Source organism: Salvelinus sp. IW2-2015, linkage group LG24, assembly GCF_002910315.2.
Source record: "Salvelinus sp. IW2-2015 linkage group LG24, ASM291031v2, whole genome shotgun sequence".
In the NCBI taxonomy this organism is placed as follows: Eukaryota; Metazoa; Chordata; class Actinopteri; order Salmoniformes; family Salmonidae; genus Salvelinus; species Salvelinus sp. IW2-2015.
This window is the reverse complement of record NC_036864.1, coordinates 5,300,238-5,314,702: the sequence shown is the minus strand read 5'-3', so window position 1 is coordinate 5,314,702 and position 14,465 is coordinate 5,300,238. Positions and strand designations below refer to the sequence as shown.

General features: G+C 45.7%; 1 pseudogene; it reads right to left on the bottom strand.

Annotated features, from left to right (window-relative positions):
• Positions 1-5,281: 5,281 nt before the first annotated feature.
• The window catches only part of LOC111951333 (ataxin-7-like protein 1), a 29,048-nt pseudogene continuing 19,864 nt past the window's right edge, over positions 5,282-14,465 (bottom strand).

The window sequence follows — 14,465 nt, the reverse complement described above, 5'->3', positions numbered from 1 at the left end:
CCGCATTAAAAACTATAACACCCCCCCCCCCCCGTTCCTGGGAGATGTGCGATGCCAATAGCCACTAGCCAGCATATTATGTTAGGATTCGTTTGCATAACTCGCCAGCCCCCAATTTAATAAATTGTGCACCGAGAGCGAACGGGTGCAGTAGCCAGTGTGGATATTGTTACGTTTTGAATATGATGGCCCAATCAACACAATACATTGCAATCGGCGCGAAAATGACACAGCGGACTATACGATGTGTACAACAGACGTGGAAAGCGAGTGACCTCGCTAACATGGATCTCATGGTAGCCAGCACTTGGCTACGTTCTGCTAGGGACGCATGCAGCTGACGATAGAGAGGAGTGGAACTTGGGACTGCATTCATACATAGCCATACGACGCCCGGAATAAAGGGGCTTGATGAATACTGTATTGGTGCTCTTTTCTCCAAAAGTCCCCAAGTATGTACAAAAGTTCGCCAAAAAAATTGGCGAAACACACGGTGGTTTCCGCAGCTGCCGATATATATGGAAGCCATTCCCGCCACCAATTATTATTTTTTTAAGTCTACCATCTCAGCAATTTGAGAGATACCTCCATCAACATTTTTGAGATGGACTACATATATTAGGAAATGTTTTTTATTTTGTAGCTATTGTGTGGCGATTTCCATCTATCCACGTTGCGAATCGGCCCCACAGCAGGGCCACCAGCGAACGAGAAGGTCATCTGGCATTGGCCTTATCACTTTTGATTTGGTTTTAATAACAAATTATTGAAACAAAAAGCATTGAAAAGATGGGACAGGTAGCCTACTTGTCGTTTAGACTGAGTTGTCAAACTCGTGCACAATTCTCGGGGCTTCAATCTGATAATGTAGCCTACCCCTGTGCACACAACTGGGTTGAATCAAACGTTGTTGAACTGACGTTGGAACCAACATGGATAATAGATTGAATTGACGTTGCCCACGTGGGGATACCCCGTGACGTAAACAACCGCAGCTAACACACCACATTGTCTTATCACTGCTAGACTTTCATGCTCGCGCTAGGCCTACCTAGAACAACGTCATCCCAAAATGAAATGCCGATTGGAATGCATCAATCAACACCACCAGTGATGACATTGCTTGTGTGATTCAACTCTTCCATCTCTTCACATGACACACACGTCGTCATAAATCGCATCGCACCCGCTCCTTACGCTTGTATTTCCATTGCAGTTGGTCTCTCGTCTCGCTGCTCGACAGGAGCCTCCCCATCCTCTAGTTCAGGGTTCACACACAGCTATCACATTCATCATGAACAAGTACAAGGTTTGCTGGCAGTTTGACAAGCGTTTTGTATGTTCAATCCTCAACTGAGGCCATAAAAATGTAATAAAAAATATGACTGATTTTAGAAAAATGTCTGGTCCCATCATAGTCCATACTGTTTCACAGTTGATTTATTACCAGATCATAACCTTACAACTAGGGTCAGGCGTTTTTACCTAGTTAGGTTTGCCTACCCAGATCAGGAGGGTACTCTGTGCTCCCTTCACTCTGGGGCAGGCACATAGGCTAGCTGTAGAGCTTTGGACCAGTAACTGAAAGGTCGCTGGTTTGGAACACCCAAGCAGACAAGGTGAACAAAATATGTGCCCCTTGAGCAAGGCATTTGAACCCTAATTTGGCTCCATGGGTGCTGTACTACTATGGCTGACCCTGTAAAACATTTCACTGCACCTAAACCGGTGTATGTGACAATACAACTTTTTTTTCTTAAGAATCATCTATATAGGCTTTATATGTCGGAAATGTCAACGAAGTATCTTCAAAATGTTGATTAGGGTAGGCCTAATCTCAATATTTCGAATTAGTATCTGACATATTGAAGATAGTATTCTAAACAATTGGACCTGAGGTATCTAATTGTTTTGGCGTTAGTATCTCGACATTTTTGAATAGTAGGCCGCCTTGTTGACATTGTTTGGGAATGGACTTCCAATAGATAGTAGCAAAGCAAGCAAGCACTGGCAATCTTGCGAAGCCAGAGCGCAGGAACATTTTACCGTTCTCATTGGCACCGATTGCATTGCTCCATTATCCCCGAAAATCTCCTGTACACGGTTATATTTGTCAGCCTCCAAAAACGCCAGTATTTTGAGCAACCAAAAGACCAGCTTAAACTTGATCAAAGCAGGAGCCAAGTTACAAAAAAATCACCTTTTCAAGCCGTAAAAGAGAGGACCTTCTACTTTTGCAGCATGGCCAGGCGAGTGCGGCGTAAAAAACGGGCTAACCCCATACAAAATAAATACAAAAGGAGAACGTACAACACTCACATAAACACATCCATCCACCATTCTTAGGGAATCACCTAACCTCTCTCAGATATTGGCTGTGTAAAGACTCTCCCGAGGGACGATATTACGAATGTAAAAACGCTGCGCTTTGCGGCTCTGTGCCACCCTTTTCCAAAAGCAGCTTGGCGCACAGGGACCGCTGACCCTTCCGCTTTGCGCGTCTTTGATAACACTAAGATTTTACCCAACAAATCTAATTTAGCAATGAAATAATGACTAAATACATCTAGTTTAAACTATTCATCGTATTTGAGGACCCTGGAAATAGTATTTAAGGGCAGTGAAGTCGCCGAAACCAAGCCTCTCCCCTCCATGGACAGGCAGAACAAGAAGAACGAGGACGCCCATTTTCTGCCAAAAAACAACCACGTTCGGGGAGCCAAGGCAGGGCTTTTACGGCTTCCAAGACTGTTGACCAGACATAAACCGCGTTCCAGGTCTTCGACTCAGACATTTAGGGCGAAATATAAATGTGTAAGAAATAGTTCTTACCTTAGAAGTCCTTAACCTGACGATTGGAATCCAGGTTTTCACCTGAGTAAAGCTACGTGCTTCGGGCCGGGGAGCTACTTCGCTTGCCAGGCGTCCCTGTTGTAGCTAGCCGGAGGTTGTTTATTACGCCTCTCAGCGCTCGTCTCTCCGCGCTGAACAGTTCCTCCAGCAGCTGCCTTTTTGCACTCAGAGGGGACTGTTCAGCTAAAGGCCGGCCGCTGCGGCAAAGGTTGCCAGCACTTCTACTTTTCCTTATAAAATGCCAGTCTCGTGGGCACTTTTTGTGGGGTAGGAAGAGGAAATAGTTCGACCCCCCCGTGATCGAGGAACACTGTTGCCAAATTCAGGACCGTTTATGCTCGCATTTACTAAGCGCGCGGCACAGGCTTTCCAGAATCCAGGACACCACAAATTAAACCGAAAACGTTAGCTCGTTTTTTTCGCTTCGAGCGCATTCTTATCGTTGTTAGAAGTGGGCATTATGTTACCGCAATCTGTCGTGAACGCCGAAAGTGTCGCCTAGCTAATCACGTGCTGAATAAAAATGTGGACATGGCAAACAGTGCACTCTAGGCCTAATGCCACGAAGATTTGCGCAAAGATTTTCTATTATTCACTATACACTGGGTGGTTCGAGCCCTGAATGCTGATTGGCTGACAGCCATGGTATATTTGAGCAATAAGGCATGAGGGGGTGTGGTATAAGGCCAATATACCAGGCTAAGGGCTGTTCTTAWGCACRACGCAATTTGGAGTGCCTGGATACAACCCTTAGCCATGGTATATTGKCCATCTACCACAAACTCCAGAGGTGCCTTATTGCTATTATAAACTGGTTACCWACRTAATTAGAGAAGTAAATATAAATGTGGCCAATATACCACAGCTAAGGGCTGTGTCCAGGCACTCCGCACTGCATCGTGGTATATTGGCCACATTTATTTTGACTTCTCTAATTATGTTGGTAACCACACCTCCTCATGCTTTATTGCTTAATTAACTCATAAATATCAATAATATTACGCTAATCATTCAAACATAGGTCTACAAGTTATGGCTGTAGGTCTGCAATATCTCACCATGTGATGTGTGTTTTAGACATTATTTTAGATTCAGTAGAACAGGTATTATAGGCCTTGATATTGTTTAGCCTATGTCCACATAATACAGTATTAATAACCAGTCTAAAAGTAGTTGGAGCCAACTTCTAGCGTAGGCTACAAATTGGGGCTTCTGAAAAATATCGTTGTTGTGGTATTTGAGTAGACCTCTTGAGTTATAATCCCCGAGACCAGACCCTGTCCTTTAGGCCCAGTGAGAAATACAACAAAAGGTGGCCACCGCTATCGGCCAGACAATTAACCAAAGGACCAGCATTAAACCATTATCATAAGAATGCTGTTTGCGATGGGGGGGAAAGCCCTCTGAATTCATTGACATGCTGCATAGTGTTGGAAACCTTTTATGTCATCACTTACATGCAAGCTGCCTTTGCCATTTTACCTACCGACATCGTTTTGACATTTTGGAGCGCTAGTTTCTCTTTGTGTTGCTATACTAACCACTTTACAACACACAAATAGGCCTACTTGTGAATAGCTAGGAACTATTCCCTTTTGTTTTTAAAAGTGAACAGAAAAGGCTCTTATGAGGCCTTCCAGCAAGCCTACCAATTCTTGCGATGAGGCGGCACCTGTTGCTACACAGTCTATAAAAGCAGAACTTTTTACAGGTGGATGGATAGGCTACTGTGAAGAATAGGATGAACACAGCTCTGTAGTAGCCATCCCTACACACCAGGACTTGTTGTTCACTCAATATATTACGAACGGAAGGATGCTCCCTGCTCAACACAGCTCAGACGCCAGTGTTTGTTCACCGACATAATGATCAGGTCTGGTTCCAAAACGGATTCTGGCTCACCTACTAGACTGTATACCAAGTGATAGTTTGTGGTCATGTGTACAAGGGGACTCAAAGATACCCTAAACATCAGTACTACACCCACTTTTGGTCTTTACTCACTGCTCCAGTCCATGTGGCACAATCCATACATTTTATATTAGGTGGGCCTTGAAAGTGCCGCCCTTGCAGGAATGAGGGGAATGGACTTTGCAAGTGTACAGAGGACTAATTCAAGTAAATGGAAATGTATGGGTGTCTGTCCTTCTTTCAGGCATAATTCATTGTGTACATCTTTCACCCAAGGGAAACAAAGACATCAATTGCATACTCCTCACGTCCTCTCCTTTCCTCCTTCTAAAAACCCATTGGAGGAGAAGGTCAGAGGGGTGGGACCTCTGACTTCTTATCCAATGGGTATTGAGGAGGCAAGGAGAGAGGACGCTAGGAGTACGCAATTGAGATTCTCCCATGGAATTACTATCCTGCTATGCTGAATCATGCACCTGGGTGGAGTTATTCCATCAAGAAGGGACAGGACAAAACAGCAGGTCAAAAAAATGATTTTATATATAATTTTTTAATCCAAAACATAGTCAAACCTAAAAATACCCATCTAAACGTGTTGAAAACACCACGGGGACAACAGGATAAAAGAGTCACCCAGGAGTAGAAAGCACATGATGGACGCCACCGCGGACTGATACGGTGAACCAGTGACTATTTCATAGTAAGATCTCGACAAGAACCTGGTTCTGCTTTATTTACAGTGAATACAAAAACAAGGCCTAACTTACAGAGAGACATCCATGTCCTGGGTGAGTAGTAAGGAGGAGACTGCACTGAACCACTAGTCTACTCAAGTCTGCGTCATTCCCTATAGTGCACTACTTAGGCACTGTATTCCCAATGCAGTGCCCTTGTTTTGCCCAGGGCACTTATATATTAGGGCATTGGTCAGAAGTAGTGCACTACAGCAAACAGCGTGCCATTTCAGACCAACACGTAGGGAAGACATCAATTGCATTCTACTCGTGTCCCCTCTCCTGCCGTCATTCTCACAACCCATTGGAGGAGAAGGTCAGATGGGCGGGAACTTCTGGCTTTCTTATCCAATGGGTTTTGAGAAGGAGACGAGGAGCGAGGACGCGAGCAGTATGCAATTGAGCTCTTCCCATAGTGTACTGCTACTCCCCATACACTTGCGTCGGCCTCTGAGGCAGTTGAATTAGATGGCATATTTGCTGTTCCACACGCAGTAAAAATAGCGAGGGGAGGAGAAGCAAAGTTAACATTCAGGAATAATACCGAGTCAGTCACKTGCCGTTTGTTTACCTAAATGACCCGGAGAGGGGCATCGGTGCCTCCTGACCTGACTAACCATTAGAGCAGTGCACACATTTTCAGTGATCGAACAGTAACTGGTAATTGATGGAGTTATAAACTGATATTATGTAGGCCTAATACTATGTTGGGAAAAGTTACATGTCGACATTGACCACTTGCAGAAGGCGAGCATATTTGACCGAGATGGTGAAGAGAGACAATAGTTTCACCTATGAGCACTTATAGAAATATGGAGTGCTGCAGGCGAGGGCCTAAGGACCTGGAAGAGTGTGCACCGCTGCAGAGGCAGGGTCTGAAGACAAACGGCAGGCATAGAAACATTCCCCACTGTACCTCCCCCTGGACCAGGCAGACCCACAGTGTTTGTGATTTCCCTTAGCCATGGTGACAGACACATTCTGTCTGAGATTCAGATAGCCTACCTTTCAAACTCAACTCTGGACCTCAAAGCCAGTTTCCAATGCATTTTTTYTCTCTCCATTGTTCCCATCTAAATCAGGGACTGATTTAGACCTGGGACACCAGCTGGGTGCAATTAATGATCAGGTAGAACAGAAAACCAGCAGGCTCCGGACCTCGTAGGGTAAGAGTTGAATACCCCTGGCCTACACTACACTGGTTTACAGAGGGGATTGAAGTCACAAGGAATACAGGCCTAGTCTTCATATTTACTGTTGTTGACAAATCACCTTTACAAATATACACAGTGCCTGGTGAAAGTCTACACACCCCTTGCACAGTCTTCGCATTTTGCAGCCTTACAATTCCCTCTAAGAAAGGAATACATTGGATTTTTTTCCTGCCGATCTACAAAACAGTCAACATTTTCAAAGTGAAAGAAAACGAAAGAGCATTTTCGAAATTCATTACAAATACAAATACAAAACAAAAAAACGAAATTGTCTTGATTGTGCGTGTCTTCACACCCCAGAGTTYATACTTGGTGGGGAGCACATATCTATAGAAATAGAAGTAGATTTAACGACCTGGGCATATGAGGAAAAAGTGCAAGAGAGAGGATGGGAAAAAGCATTATTCTACCTTCAGGCAACCACTGAACAGACTTCCCCACCTACAGTATGCAACAGTAGGGGCACTGCCACCGTTCTGAAATACGCATCCAAGTCATCTAAAGTAACTTCCTATCACAAGAACTCGCTAGACAGAAGTCAAATTCCTGTCTGGCGACCACCACATTTGCTCCAAACGCCACCGTCGTTTTCAGATCAGGAAACACGAAGGAGGAGACGAGGAGAAGATGCCACTTAAGACTATTGAGATGCAGCCCATGTCAGTGACGTCCCTGTAGCGTGTCCATCACTGACAGGACAGAAGAACACACCGCAGTGGAAGCAGCAATATTAAAAGAAGATGGCTGGTGCCATATGTACATTTCTGTAATGTACATATCATATAGAAACATTGGAAGAAGTGTGAAAAGGGAGAACCACCGGCAGAGCAGCCTTAAAAATAGTAACCATGTCACCTGGCGGGTAAAACACTATAGCGTCAGGTCTTTTAGTAAGGGGAGACTATTAATAAATACAAAAATAATAAAATATATGTACACATTTTCAACAATAACTATGATTATAATAATACTTTTTAAATTGACATACAAATATAATTTTGCTCAACGTTTGTAGCTCTACTCTGGTCAGTAAGAAAATTAAGAAATTATAAATTATTATACATAAAAATAAAAAAAAATCCAACACCATCGTTTTTCCATTTAGGGTGTAGGTCCTGACACTGTGTCGCAACATTTGAGACGAATAGTAAAAACAATCCTCGATAACCTGAATTCTTCCTATTTTGCAAGACATTTCATGAAAAAGTGTCGGTATAAAGTCTTCCCTTGTGTGACARGCAGGTTGTTGTGTCGCCTCCGGAGTCCAGGAGGAGGAGAGCAAGTGCACTTTGAACTCTGGCATGCTGGAGAGAAGGGTGTGTGTGTGGTGAGGAAGGGAGGTCTGCTGGGGCTGTCAAGACAGGTCTGTCTGAGGAAGTTTTTGGACATGGGAATTCCTTCCTGGTCACCTGACCACACAGGAACAGGAAGCTACAACAACAAATGTCTAAATGCATGTAGAGCGGTAATGAAGATGCCAAACTAAAGCAGGTTCCCTTTTCAGAGGGCAGTTTGTGATGATGAGTGTCTTGATTTGAGTGTTCCACCCTGTATCCATGGAGACTACCGCTGCAAAACCGCCCATTGGCTGATCAATGTGTGGGCGGGGTGACATCACTGTTAAGAGGGCAGGACCCTGTGTTACTGACATTGGGTCAAAGGTCACAGATTCTAGTCCATGCAGCTGCCCAGCATTCTGTCCATGTCTCCTGTTATTGTCAAGGATGCAACTTGGACTGCAAGAGGRAAAAAAGAAACAGGGGGAGAGGAAGAGCAGAGGGAAGGCAAGAAACAGAGAAAGTTTCAAGTTGACAGTCAAGCTCAACCCATATCCAAAAATGACATCAATCTGTATAATCCATGACAGCAAAAATAAACATGAGGCAAGCTATTTTTATTTGAGCCAAGCTAACTTGAAGCTGTCAAGTGAGGTGATTTACCATGTGAGTAACCAGGTGAGTTAGGTGTGTTTACCTGTCGAGGTGACTCGGGGCCTGAGGCCAGAAGTTCAGTGCTGTTCCTCCTGAAGATGCCGTCCAGCCCTGCTGCTTTGGTCACCTTACTGGGCTTCCCTCCTCCTCCGTACGCACTGGGGCTCCTCCTCTTTCTCCCATCCACCCCTCCTCCGTAGGCCAGGGGGCTGGGAGGAGGCAGGGGGCTGGGTGGAGGCAGGGGGCTGGGGTGGTCCGTAGTGAGGGGATAGGGTGTGGTGGTGGTTGGGTCAGGGTTGGAGTACCAGTCCTCGGCCCTGACCCCCACCTCACTGGCACTGTGTCCTAAGGTCTTTCTCCTACCACTAAGGGGGGGAACGCCAGAGCTGAGCATGGGGGTGGGAGTCAGAGTGTGGTAGCTGCTGTTGTTCCCCCTGAGAGTGTCAGAACTAGGTGGAAGGGTGGTCCTCCTCTTCTTGGCCGCGCCACCAGTGGCCCCTTGGGGCCTGATGGGTTTGGTGGAAGTGCCGTTACGGGGTTTCCCTAGGGCGGAGACAGGGGCCAGGCGCTGGGAGGGGTCCCTGATGCCAAACAACCCTGCTGCTGATGCATTCTGGGGGAAGGCTGTGGAGTAGGATCCAAGGGGGAAGGCTCCGTTGGTGGAGGGAGGGAAGGAGGGGGAGGAAAGGGGGGGAGGAGGGGTGAGAGAGCTGGGGGAGGGAGGGCTCTCAGCAGCCAGGGGCACCTTTCTGTAACACAGCAGAGGACAGACACAGGCAGAGGCAGCGCGTTAGGAAAACCAGAGCCATAATGAAATACTGACCCGTAGATTTACAGGGGTTCAGAGACATTTCTGTCTAGAATATGAGCTGGCTGCTGATGTCCTATTCCAGAGCCTCAGCAGATCCAGGTCATACTAACATCTGCCATTCCACACCTATTAATAGTGTCTATGAGTMTCTGTGTGTCTTCCCTAGACAGCTGAACCCACTTTCTCCATAGAGCATCACAGAAGCCTAAAGCTGGATGTAAATACACTGGAGTGGCGCCGAGAGCCCCAGAACACGGGCCGACAAATCATTTATACCGGTACAACAGATGCACACTTTCCTCACCTCCACATCTGAGCGTTGACATGCTTCTCCACCATGCAGTGTAACGCCAGCCTCATCCTGTCCCACCGCCGGTCAAACACATAGTGACCACGTCCCATCAGCCTGCTGCTGAACGCGCAGCCCTGAAACACGGAGGGAGGGGTTAACAGTCAGAAGAGAAAAAAWKGATCAAATCAGCCTGTATGGATGGCTTCAAGCTAGGGGTGTAACGGTTCACCAAACCCATGGTTCGGTACGCATTGAGGTTTTGGGGTCAYGGTTCGGTTTCGGGACAGCGGCAAGATTAAATGCCATTCACAATGTTCAGCATTCACACTGTTCCTGGCATTGTCTGTCGTGACAGGATTGTTATGTCGGGCTTCAAGTTTCCACTCTGATGCTGCGTTTGTAACCATGTGGGAGGTGGGAATTTACCAGTTGGATGCATTCGTGTGATTTGAACTCATTGAGAAACGCAGATTGGCTAATGGCTAAACTAAAAGTACAGCTATTATACAGTCATACAGTTCCAAATCCACATTAATAGATTATTTATAAAAAAGCAATGTTTCGTTGTTGCATTGAACTGCTGAAAATGCTGTTAGCGGTCATTTCTTTAGTAGGTGACGTCAAAGGTCAGTATGTGGGAGCTCAGGAGTTTCCCACTAGTAATTACCAGTTGGAGGGCCGTTCAAGTGGCAAACTCCCACTTCCATCTTGGTAACGAACACACCATGACACTGCATTCTTCAGTGCAAGATGTGCAATTGTAAAGTGAGCGTTTCTGTAGCATGGTACATCTCCCACTCCGGGGTAATGTGATGACACTTAAGTAAGTGCCAATTCATTGAAAACTTTGGCTTTCGTATGCTTATATAGAGCGGATACTACCCGTTTGCTGAAATGGGTGCAAGAGGGAAGTTTGTAACGTGGCTCGAGCACTTTCACAAAGTGCTGAAACCCTCTGTTCTCAACCACAGAAAATAGGCACACATCCTATAAACCAAAGACTGTAAAAAAATATAAACATAGCCTACCTATCTCTTGTAATTTGTTTGGTCAGGTCAGAATCTGCTGCCAAGGGCTGCTTGCATGCGGTATACTGAGGTGATGTCAACATAGTTGAGGTGTTGGCAGCTGCATCGGCTATTCTCGTTGAGCATGGCGACATACTGTTAAAGTTTTACCCACAACTCTATGTCCATCGCTGTTCTAATCTACTAGGAAGCCAAAATGTTCCCAAACGGGGGATTTAAACGATGAAGTATCCTCCAATTCTGGTTTATCGACCYCACCATAGAACTAGTTCCCGGCTGCGCCTCAGAAAAGAGCACTTTCAAATGCCACAATGAAGATTTTAATTTTGATTAAYGTGCGCATAGCTTGTTTSAACGGAATAGCCTGAAATGTWGTTTTTTTTCAGTTAAGATTTACTSAAGACGTGTAGGCATGTAAACGCAGCGTACGTATCRTATCTTCCGGCGCCGACAGAGATAGTCGCTTCGCTTMGCGTTCTTAGGAAACTATGCAGTATTTCGTTTTTTTATGTATTATTTCTTACAYTGTTACCCCAGGAAATCTTAAGTCTTATTGCATAGAGCCGGGAGGAACTATTGGATATAAGAGCAACGTCAACTTACCAACATTATGACCAGGAATACGACTTTCCCGAAGYGGATCCTCTGTTTGGTCCACCACCCAGAACAATGGATCGGATCCCAGCTGGCGACCCAAAACAACGGCGCCGCAGGAGGGGCAGAAGAAGCAGTCTTYTGATCAKGCGCCGTAGACAGGCACATCGCRCACCGCTCCCGAGTTTACTACTCGCCAACGTCCAGTCTCTTGACAACAAGGTAGACGAAATCCGAGCAAGGGTTGCCTTCCAGAGAGACATCAGAGATTGTCACGTGCTTTGTTTCACGGAAACATGGCTCACTCCGGATACGTTATCAGAGTCGGTACAGCCACATGGTTTCTTCACGCATCGCGCCAACAGAAACAAACATCTCTCTGGTAAGAAGAAGGGCGGGGGCACTGTAAAACATCTACTCATTCAAGTCATCCGTCACACTATACAATCAATTTAGATTCAGTAAAACAAGCATCACACTGGAGCTGATGTCTGATTGGGTTATATTTCTCAAACTTATGACTTTTGTCATTAGGTTTCATCACTCTTTTTTTTTATGCATGTCCCCACGTACTGAATTCCAGCGTCAGAATACTCTTTGCATGATTAATATTGTTTTTGCTTTCAATCAACATCAGATAACAACGACAAAAAATACAAACTAAACAGGACCAATTTAACTTTGTTGCTTTTTAATCTAATTGATTTTGACAGAACCAGATGTCACTCAAAACATGGACAATAATTATCCATCGATAAGCATAATGAAATGTTACTTTCACCACTTAAAGAAGAGTACCTGTTTAATACTATAGTAGTCGGCTAACAACAGGAGAGAGAGAGAGCCACAACCAAGAGGTTTCTTTTCTTCTATAACCTTTTTTTGCAAATTCCGCGTCTATTAAAACGTTAATTAATACTATTATACGGCATTCTGTCAATGCGCTAGTCAGCGGTAAAAGAAAATGAAAAACCCGGGAGGGAGGGTGCGATAGGGAGAGATATAGCTTCCACTTGCCTAATATCAAGACACTAACCTCATCCATAATTAGAGAGAGAGCGAAGGATGAGTCTGGTAGTTAGATCCATAGAGTCAACACAACACTGCTACATAATCTGAGGGAAAAGCAAGTCCTCTCTCTACGGTATAATGTCTCTCAGCAAACGTGGAGCCCTCTCAAGCAACTCCCTTACAAGCGAGAATAGCCACTAACTGCATTATCTACCCAAGAAAGAGTAGATTCTCTTAGAGAGAAACCTTATAATCACACGCTGCGGGTTGTCTCTCATTATTCCAACCGCGCTAACATGTTTTGCTGTTGTGTGAGCAGATCCGCGACCGGTGTGCTGGATGCCCTGGAATAGGAGGAACTGATTGTGGAGCGTCTATGGTTGGAATAGCTTGGAATACCACATAGTCTCGTGTGTAGGGGCTGTTCGCGCATATTATTGGTTAGCTGGGGATTAACAAAGGGGTGGCTAAGCTTGAAAACAAGACCTCCGTAAATTTTAGGCTAGCATGATGTCGATGTGTGTATGCGTCTAGCCCGGGTATGAAAGACTCTCTGGAGCCGATTGTTTAAGCTGTGTGTGTGTGTGGGTGTGTGTGTGGTGTGCTGCAGGCGCGCCGCGAGTTGCCAATAGCACATGCCTGAGCACCCCGCCTGCCCCCGCTTTCGGAAAATCTGACCACGACTCCATTTTGTTGCTCCCAGCCTATAGACAGAAACTAAAACAGGAAATGCCCGTGCTCAGGTCTGTTCAACGCTGGTCCGACCAATCTGATTCCACGCTTCAAGATTGCTTCGATCACGTGGACTGGGATATGTTCCGCATAGCGTCGGACAATAACATTGATGAATATGCTGATTCAGTGAGCGAGTTTATTAGCAAGTGCATCGGTGATGTTGTATCCACAGCAACTATTAAAACCTTCCCCAACCCATCTGGACAAGAGGAATCCTATGTAAGAATGCTGTTCATGGACTACAGCTCAGCAATTTAACACCATAGTACCTCCAAACTCGTCATTAAACTGAGCCCGGGTCTCGATCCGCGCCTGTGCAACTGGGTCTGGACTGACGGGCGCCCAAGGGTGAGGGTAGGAAACAACATCTTACCCCGCTGATCCCAAACTGGGGCCCCACAAGGGTGCGTTCTCAGCCCTGCTCTGTACTCCCTGTTCACTCCATGACTCGTGGGCCATGCACGCCTCCAACTCAATTCATCAAGTTTGCAGACGACACTACAGTGGTAGGTTGATTACCAACAACGATGAGACGGCCTACAGGGGGTGGGTGCACCTCGGAGTGTGGTGTACGAATCAACACTCAAAATCAACGTCACAAACAAAGGAGTATGATGTGGACTTCAGGAACAGCAGAGGGAGCCAGCCCCTACACATCACGGGACAGTATGGAGGAGGGAAAGTTTTAGGTTCCTCGGCGTACAACATCAACGGACAAACTGAAATTGGTCCACCCACACAGACAGTGTGGTGAAGAAGGCGCAACAGCACCTCTTCAAAATCAGGAGGCTGAAAATTTGGCTTGTCACCTAAAACACCTCACAAACTTTTTTACAGATGCGACAATCGAGAGTCCTGTAGGGCTATGATCACCGCCTGGTCCGACCACAACCGTAAGGCTCTCCAGAGGCTAGTGAGGTCTGCACAACGCATCACCGGGGGGCAAACTACCTGCTCTCCGGACACCTACACCACCCGATGTCACAGGAAGGCAAAAGAATCATCAAGGACACATCCACCCGAGCCACTGCGCTGTACAGCCGCTATCAATCCAAGAAGGCGAGGCAGTACAGGTGCATCAAAGCGGGGACGAGAGACTGAAAACAGCTTCTATCTCAAGGTCATCAGACTGTTAAACAAGCCACCACTAACATTGAGTGGCTGCTGCCAACATACTGACTCAATCTCTAGCCACTTTAATAATTAAAAATTGGATGTGAATAATAGTTCACAAGTCACTTTAAACTATGCCACTTTATATAATGTTTACATACCCTATACTACTCATCTCATATGTATAGACTTGTACTCTATACCCATTACTGGCATCTTGCCTATGATGTTAGGACCA